General features: G+C 45.8%; 1 protein-coding gene across 1 annotated transcript in view; it reads left to right on the top strand.

Annotated features, from left to right (window-relative positions):
* The first annotated feature begins 1,465 nt into the window (after nt 1-1,465).
* Nucleotides 1,466-8,704, top strand: part of RAB5C (RAB5C, member RAS oncogene family) — a 41,781-nt gene continuing 34,542 nt past the window's right edge. Inside the window, exon 1 of the mRNA XM_020972774.2 lies at nt 1,466-1,582. The gene's annotated coding sequence lies outside the window, so the exon portion shown is untranslated. The remainder of the gene's footprint in view (nt 1,583-8,704) is intronic.

The following is an 8,704-nucleotide window of genomic DNA, read 5'->3' as shown; positions in this document are numbered from 1 at the left end:
CACCAGTGACCCTGGAGGGCAGGGGGTGGGGAATCCTTAACAAATGCTCCTGGGACCCATTACAGCATCTAACTTACCTCCCCCTATACAGCACTTGGGAGAGACAAAGCCCTGTTCCCCCCACCCCAGTCCAACAAACAGAGGGTAGTAGGAAGGGGGCTCTGTCAGATGGGATCATTCCCCTTCCCCTTGTAAAATCCACGCCCCATTCTCCTTGTCCCTAGTGTTGAAATGCAGCTGTGTCTGAGAAGGAGCATGTGTCATCTGCCTAGGATCTTCTGTGTCTCCCATTCTTCCCCACTCCCACCCACCTACTGGATATTTATAACTTATACCCCTCCCAACCCTCCACCTCCACACTCCTGTGTCTCTACCTTCCCCTGCATCTTGGGGTGGGGGGCGGGCCGCTTCAGTGGACAGATGGTGTTAGAGATGGGGAGGAATTGTAGAGTTGTGGGATGGTCTCAGAGTAACTAATTCTCGCTAGGCCAAAACAAGAGGGCAGTATCCTTGGGAACAACATTCTGTCCTGTCTCTGAGGTTATCTCGGGTCCCAGAACAAATATAGGATATTATTTCCATTGGGTGGCAGAAGACAGAGGTTGGCTTTCTTGGCCTGGTTTCCTGGGATGTATATTCTAGCCGCCTTTCTTGTAGTATTTCCTCCCTACCAACCTGCAACCATTTTAACCTTCCCCTCCCCCCTTTCCGAAATGGTCACGATTACGTTTTCCCCCTACTCTCATCCTGAAGTCTTTCTCCTGGGTCTGGAGTACATTGTGATATCAAAGAGATGATCCTTTGTTCTGAGATTCAGGAAACCTAGCTTTTAGTTTTGCCTCTGCCACTAACTCTCGGGCATCTTGGGCAAGTCTGGCCTCAGTTTCTCCAGCTGCAAAACACAAAGGGATTTGGTCCACTTGATTTCTAAGTTCCCTTCTAACTCAGACTGCTGATGAGACTGCAATGTTCATTTGCTGAATGGGGTAGTGGGATGTGGGTCTGCGGTTTGTTGAATTGAATTAAATAGAACTGCAAGAGAGGGACGGGAGAAGGTGGGGGGAATCCCCGAAGCTCTATTAGAAAATGCACTGGGGCTGACAACCTCTTTAGGTTAAACATTTTTTATAGCCCACTAATTACAATGCGCCCTCCCAACCCGGGTTGCAGCCCCTACTCTTCTTCTCCGGCCAGGGTCCCCAGGCCCTTACAGCGTCAGGATCGGCGGGCCCCGCCTAGTCTGCAGCGCGCTCCACCCCAATTCCGGAGCTCAAAGTTGCTTCTCTCCGCCCAATGCCACGAACTACAAGTCCCAGGACACCCCGCCCCCAAGTCCTTTTTCCCGCCGCGACATCGCCCCCTGCCGGCTCAGCGAGCGTGCCGGGAGAGCCTCCTTCCCATTGGTCTCAGGTCTATGTCAGTCAACCGGGACCGGAGAGGGGCGGGGCAAACTAGGAAGATCCGGATCCGGAGCGGCTGAAAGGCGGAAGTGGAGGCCGGAGCCTGGGACACTGCCGGGGGGGAGAGGAGCGGAGCCAGTCCGCAGAGCCGGCCCCAGCAGCCCCGTCGCCCCAAAGCTTCAGTGAGTAAGCCTGCCCCAGGACCTCCGTGGGCTCCCGCCCGCGCCCCAACCCTGCCAGGCCTCGCCCTTCCCTCCTTTATCCCTCCTACCCTCTCTCCGCCCGACCCCAGTTGAGGGGACACTGGCCCCTCCCAGGGTCCCGGCATCTGACCCCTCCCCCGACCCGTAGTCAGACGGGTTGTGTGTGGGGGGGTCTCTTCTGTCTACGCCCAGCCCGAGGGGAACTGAGTCCCGCGGCGCGTCCTGCCCTGCCCGGCTCAGGCCTCAGCGAGCCCCTCTTTCTCCCCCTTTTCAACGACCCTGACGACCCAGGGCCATCCCCCCGCCCGTGGTCTTGAGGCCCAGGTCGTGACCGGTCCTTGGTCTTGGGGGTGTCGCCTGCGGGGCTGCGGCCGCTGCGCCCCTCCCCTCCTCCAGCTGTGGGGGGCGTTCCCCTTCTTCCCCGCCCCCCGGAAACTGTGCGCTTTTACCTGTCCTGGCCAGGGAGAGCTGGCTCTTGTCCTGATTTTTTTCCTCTGTGGCCGAGACCTCCTCAGCCACTTTTCCCTGCCACTGATATGGGGGGAGGGGGAGAAACAACCATTTATTAAGCACACCTACTATGTGCCAGCCACTGTGCTAAGCGCTTTACAAACATTTTGACCCTCACAACAACCTTGTGAGGTAGGTGCTGTAATCATCCCGGTTTTACAGTTGAGGAAACTGAGGCAATCAGAAGTGAAGTGACTTGCCCAGGGTCGCTCAGCTAGTAAGTGTCTTGAGGTCGTATTGGAACTCAGGTCTTCCTGAAGCCAAGGGCAGCATATTCCACTACATCATGTATATTTCTTTTTTTTTCCTCCCCCAGACGCTAGCCCCCTGCTTAGCTTCCCTTTTCTCTCCTACATTTTTCCTTCCTATCTTCTGTATTTTATTGTCCTTTCCCCAGGCTGTGGACCCTGGGTCATTCCTCCTCAGAGCAGAGCTTCAGGTCTGCTTGTCTTTAGGGAGTAGAGGTGAGAAGGGGGTGCCTCCTTCACTTTTTCCTCCCACCATGAAAAGGATTTATAATACCCTTTTCCTGTAGGTATAATCCCCTTTTATGAATATTTTCCCTTTCATCCCCAGCAGTTTGCTCAATCTTAGCTACAGCTCAGAGTGGATAAGTCCACTATCTCTACTGTCTCTTTGCTCCTGGGTTGGCCCCCTCCTCCCAGAGCACGTGAGTGTTTTCCAAGCTTCCTCTGGGGGATGGCTCCTCCTAGGACAGCTGTCTCTTGGCTTTCCCTGGAAGGGGAAGTAAGCTAGGGACCTCCCAGAGGGCGAAGGGTGTTGGGGCTGGATGTTTCACCCTAAAGCAACAGGTTCAGGCATCTTGTGGTTCCAGAATGGATAGCTTTAGAGTTTTGATACAATTATGAAACTTTATACAACTGTATTTATGTCAGTGAATATAAGTTCTTACCTAAACAGAAACCTGCCCTCCAAAGGAGCACATTAAGTTCATGTCTCTTTTGTTGGTGACTTGGGGGTGTGAATCAGCTGCTCCAGAGTGGTCATAGCCTCGGAAACCATCTGAATCCAAAATAGAGACCAAAGACTGTTTGACTTGGTTCTTTGAGGCCATGACTTACATTTGATATTTGTATCTGCCTAAGAGGAGACCCCTACATGTCACAGGAAGTTCTTATAGCTCACCTTGAGCCAGTATTTGTGGTGACTATAGTTTTTCTTGAGGAGTACCTTGTAAGCACTACAGTTTTTGTTTCATAGGTTTCTGTTGACTTTCAAAAACTATTAATGCCTGATTCCTACCATTGGGCAGGTTTCTCTTTTTAAAATGGATTTTTGTTTTAGATATGTGATGTATTACCATATTTTTGATGACTAGCTTATAGCCCTACTCAGAAATAGCAGTTGGAGTTTAAATTTCCTATTTTGTCTTTCCTACCTGTATGCACACTGCTTGAGGAAGTGATGAAGACGGTGTACTTTAGTGAATCAAGTTTAGTGGAGGGCAGGAATTTTTTCCCTAGTACAATTAATCTATTCCTAGTAGCAAGAAAATTGCATTCTCCTTTCCTCGCTGGATTTCAGTGAGCTGTCCTTTCCTTTCCCTGCTGGCCTCTTCTTATCCCCCAATAGGGCTGGGCAGGTGGGGACAACCTTTGAGCCATATTTCTTAACATCCTCTTTCTCTCCCCCTTGCTTGCTTTCAATACCTGAAACACGTGTGCAGCAGAGCATGTTTTACTTTGGCATCCCAACAGAGTAGTCTGGGCTGGAGAGGGCAATGCTATTTCAGATCATTGGCACCTAGAGTGTAGGAACCAGGCTTGATATCACTTTATCTCCATGCTGTGCCATGAACAGGTTGGTACTTAGTCACTTTTTGATGATGAGGTGGTTATGAAAAGAAAGCAGCCTTCCTCCAATCCAAGTGGCTTATAAACCTTTTCTTAGAAGCATTACAGTGCTGATTTCTATTTGGATACTAATGATCCCTCATTCTGAGAGAAACCAAGAGTATGGGTCGTTTGCACTTCTGCTGCATCCCCAGTAGAATAGAGGCCTACAAAGATGCTTTGGGACTTGTCAGCTTTTGTGTGACAGACCTTGCTGCTCCTCAGCAAGTAGGAGTAGTGGCCACTGGTATAGGTACAGATCATTGGTAGTCACATTCTACTCTGCACACCTGTTGATTCTTTTTTAACCTTTTCTCTTGCTTTTGCCTTGACCTGCTACTGGTATCCTGAGCTACCCTGGAATATTCTTTATTTCATGAAGACCTAAAAGTGGTAGTGACTGAAATCAAGACTTAGAAGCCCTGGGGGTCCTCCAAGCTGGGTTACAAAGGGGAGGGGCAAGTCAGGGAACCAGCAGGGGAGGTGTCTGGCCAGAACAGGTCTCTGTTCAGCCCTGATCTCCCAATTTTGTTGCACAACCTGCTCCTCGCAGATGAGATGTAACATATATACTTTACTTTTTACCCTGAATCTATTGGTATGAAAATGGAGTATACCATAGATTTTTTTCCAGCTCTTCCCCCTAAAGTAAACCCATCTGATCTTTTATGCACGTATCAAGTAGAGCTGGAATACCTTCTCTGCAAAGATGGACCCTGTCCTGTGGTGGGCTCCTTTTGTAATTGAAACCCTTTTGGGGCATTTCAGTACTTGTGCTTGTGGTTATGGTGTTTGTCAGGGCCTACTAATTTGAGTCCTGGTAATCTAGTACTTAAGGGGAAGCTAGGTGGTGCAGTGGTATAGAGTACTGTCAGGAAGAACTGAGTTCAGATGTGGCCTCAGACACTTATTAGCTGTGTAATCCTGAGCAAGTCACTTTACCCTGTTTGCCTCAGTTTCCTCATCTGTAAAATGAACTGGAGAAAGAAATGGGAAATCACTCCAGTGTCTTTGCCACAAAAACTCCAGATGGGATCACAGAAGTGACTGAAATAACTCAATGATAGCATCAACAACAAATCTAGCACCTGCCAGTCTTTAACCCTTTGGGTACATTGGAGTATATATTTTAGATTTTTAAATATATATATTTTAAATATTATAGTCCAATAACACAGGACAGTTATGGTTCAGGTCTAAGTTCTGCTGGGTTTGGAGTCAGGAAGACCTGAATCCAGTCTAACCTCAAATATTTCCTAGCTGTTTGACCTTGGGCAAGTCACTTGACCACTTTTTGCCTCAATTTCTTCATCTGTAAAATACAGCTTAATAATAGCACCTACCTCCCAGAGTTGTTGTGAGGATTAAATGTAATATTAATCTTAAAGTGCTTGCTTAGCACAGTGCCTGGCAAATCGTGTTATGTAAATGTTAATTATTATTGTTATTATTAAGCTTTAGACTTTGGTTTTTTTTGAATTTTATTAAATTATTTTGATTTATCAACAATCACTTCCATATTCTTTTGAGTTGAAAATTTTCCTTCCCCTTTCCCCCCCCACCCTTCTCGAGACGATGCACAATCTGATATAGGTTTTACATTTACGTTCCTATTAAACATATTTTCACATTAGTGAAGTTGTAAGTAAAAATTAAAATCAATAGGAGGAACCATCAGAAAGATGAAACAAAACTCAACGGAAGGTAAAAATAAGTGATAGCGATTCAACTTCCATAATTCTAGCTTTGGATATGGACAGCATTTTCCATCACAAGGCCTCTGGAGGTGTCTTGGATCCTTGTAACGCTGAGAAGGGTTCAGTTTAACAATGTTAGTCATCGCATAACGTGGCTGTTATTGTGTACAAAGTCCTCTTGGTTCTGCTCACTTCATTCAGCATCAGACCATATAAGTCTTTCCGTGTTTTTCTGGAGTCAGCCTGTTCATCATTTCTTATAGCACAATAGTATTCCATTACATTCATATACCACAACTTGCTCAGCCATTCCCCGATTGATGGGCATCCTCTCAATTTCCAATTCTTTTATGCTTTAGACTTTGAAACTAGCAAATACCTCCTTCCACATGTAAGAATGTCTGAGTGGTTTCTGGTATAGAAGAGAATGGGTTAATTTAGAAAAGAAAGGCTTGTTCAGCTTGACACTTCTCCCCATCCCAGGACTGGGGAGAGGTAACTACTCCAAGGGTAGGTTAGATGTGGTGGTAATCTATTCAGGTTGTCATTTATGTAGAGAGAATTGGAAGATTAGAGCTGGAAGGGACCTTTGAGGCTATCTACTTGAACCCCTGTATAGATGAAATAGCTGGGTCCCAGAGAGGGTTGTGATTTGCTTAGGCTCCAAGGTAGTAGGTGGCAAAGATAGGATTTGAATACAAGACCCAATTCCATTTGTTCTTTTTACTGTACCATTTTAACTTCTAGTGTAGAGAGCACAGCAGACTTGTGATTGTATATTTGATTCTTAGGTGACAGATTGAAATTATGGAGTTCTTTTTACATAACATTATCCCCACTGAGTTGAATGAGAGGAAGGTGGTTAGATATCAGTTCAGTTCAATACATGTCTATTGTGTACCATGTGCCAGGCACTGTGCTAAGCTCTGGGAATACAAATAAAAGATCTGTGAGTTCATGTAGTCCCAGCCCTGCCACCAACCAACTGTAACCTTTTAGGGCCTCATCTGTAAATTTCCCTCATCTGTAGGTGGTAGGATTGGACCAGGTGACATTTAAGGTTCGTTCTTTTTCTAAAGCGCTATGATTCAGTATATTGCTTTGTTTATTCCCAAGTACTATAGTATTCCCAAGTACTTTTAACCTTCATAGGCATCTACCTAGTAGGATTTTAAAATGCCAGAATTTTTGTGGTCATTTGTGTAGGGTAAAGGAGCAACCTTCTAAGATGAGGCTAGGTCCTAGTAGTGAATTTAGTACCTGTAGGTATCCCTTTGCCTTCTTGCTGTTCCTTACACAGAGCAGTTCATCTCCCTTCTCTTTGCCTATGTACAGGCCTTCTCTGGTGCAGGGAGTGTATTCTTCTCTCACTTTCACTTGTTAGAATCTCTCTTCCTTCAAAGGTCACTTCAAGTGACCCCTTCTGTTTGAGACCTTTGTGCTTTTATTAAGTCAGTGGCCTTTCCCTCCCTGCCCCCCACCCCGAACCCCAATAGAATCTGTTTTTGAGGGCAGGGTTATTTCTTTTTTTGTTTGTTTGTTTTTTGTTAGGCAGTGGGGTTAAGTGACTTACCCAGGGTCACGTAGCTAGTAAGTGTCAAGTATCTGAGGCCGGATTTGAACTCAGGTCCTCCTGACTCCAAGGCCCTTGCTCTATCCACTGTGCCACCAAGCTGCCCCTGAGGGCAGGATTATTTCATTTCTATCTTTGTATTCCCGTTAGCTGGCATATAGGTTCCAGTAATAATAAATGCTCATTTATTATATGGCATCATCTGTCTTTGGGCCTAATGTCTACTTATTAGTAAGGGAAGCTAGGTAGTACAGTGGATAGATTGCTGGGCCTGGAGTCAGGAATACCTGAGTTCACATTCAGCCACAGACACTAGCAGTGTGACTGTGGGTAAGTAACTTAACTTCTGTCTGCCTCAGTTTCCTCATCTCTAAAATGGGAGTGATAATAATAGCATCTCCCTCTCAGGGTTGTTATGAGGATCAAATGAAATAATAATTGCGGAGCATTTAGCACAGTATCTGGCGCATATAAGCACCATAGAAATGTTAGCTGCTATTATTAGCTATTGTTATGAGTAGGGGAATTCTTATGGTCATCACAACTTCTTTGAGCAGTGAGTTATTTGAGAAGTAGACAGCCCCTAGTCTGACAATGCATTTAAACAGTAGTGGTTTGATAAGCATACATCCCTGTGCCCACCAGCACTGTCTTTTTTGCTGCTGCCTAATTTCTATTGTTGGTTGATTTTTCCCTTTCCCTTGCCTACTTACCCCCAAGCTTTCTGTTCAGTGTAAAACCACCTCCATTTATGTGTGACCCTCTTAGTTGAAAGCCTTACTAATCTCTAGAGCTCCTTTTAGTTTCTTCATTGAACCTCCTTACCTGCAAGGAGTTGTGGATCACTTTGTTTCTTCACCACTCCCTGTTTCCTGTGGAGCCAAAGGTTGGGAAGAGGATCTGGAACACCTAGATAGTCTAACTGTTGGAATAATCAACTCCAGATTCCATGAGGATTGGCAGTTAATCCCATTAGTGGACTGGGACTTCTCTGTTTAACCAACTAGGTATTATGTGCTCTGTTCTGTAGCAGGATACTGTGGAAGATACAAAGAAGTACAAAACATGTTCCCCACGGTAATAACTAACATTTGCATAGTACTTTAGTGTTTGCAAATCACTTGTTAGGTTCATAACAATCCTGTGAGGTAGAAGCTGGTATCCCCATTTTCTAGATGAATAAACTGAGCCATAGAACATTTTAAATCAGTTGCCTAGGATCACACAGCTAGTATGTGTCTGAGGTGAATTCAAATTCAGGTTTTCCTTACTTACTCTAAGTGAAGTCTTCTCTCTACTCTGCAGCTTTGCTTCTCAAGACAAATATATGAAATAACTGAGAAACATTAATTCCCCGGGTTTCTTGAAAGATTGTAATCTAGGTGTTCTGGGCCTACTTTGCTTTGCTCAGGTCATTCGGGTGACCTATCCTGGGTCTCTGGCCCAGGGCCGGTATTTCTACTTGGGT

This window comes from Phascolarctos cinereus, unplaced genomic scaffold (assembly GCF_003287225.1).
Source record: "Phascolarctos cinereus isolate Bilbo 61053 unplaced genomic scaffold, phaCin_HiC Scaffold_5;HRSCAF=322, whole genome shotgun sequence".
NCBI lineage: Eukaryota > Metazoa > Chordata > Mammalia > Diprotodontia > Phascolarctidae > Phascolarctos > Phascolarctos cinereus.
Note: the sequence above shows the minus strand (reverse complement) of the source record. Positions and strands in the feature narration are given on the sequence as shown.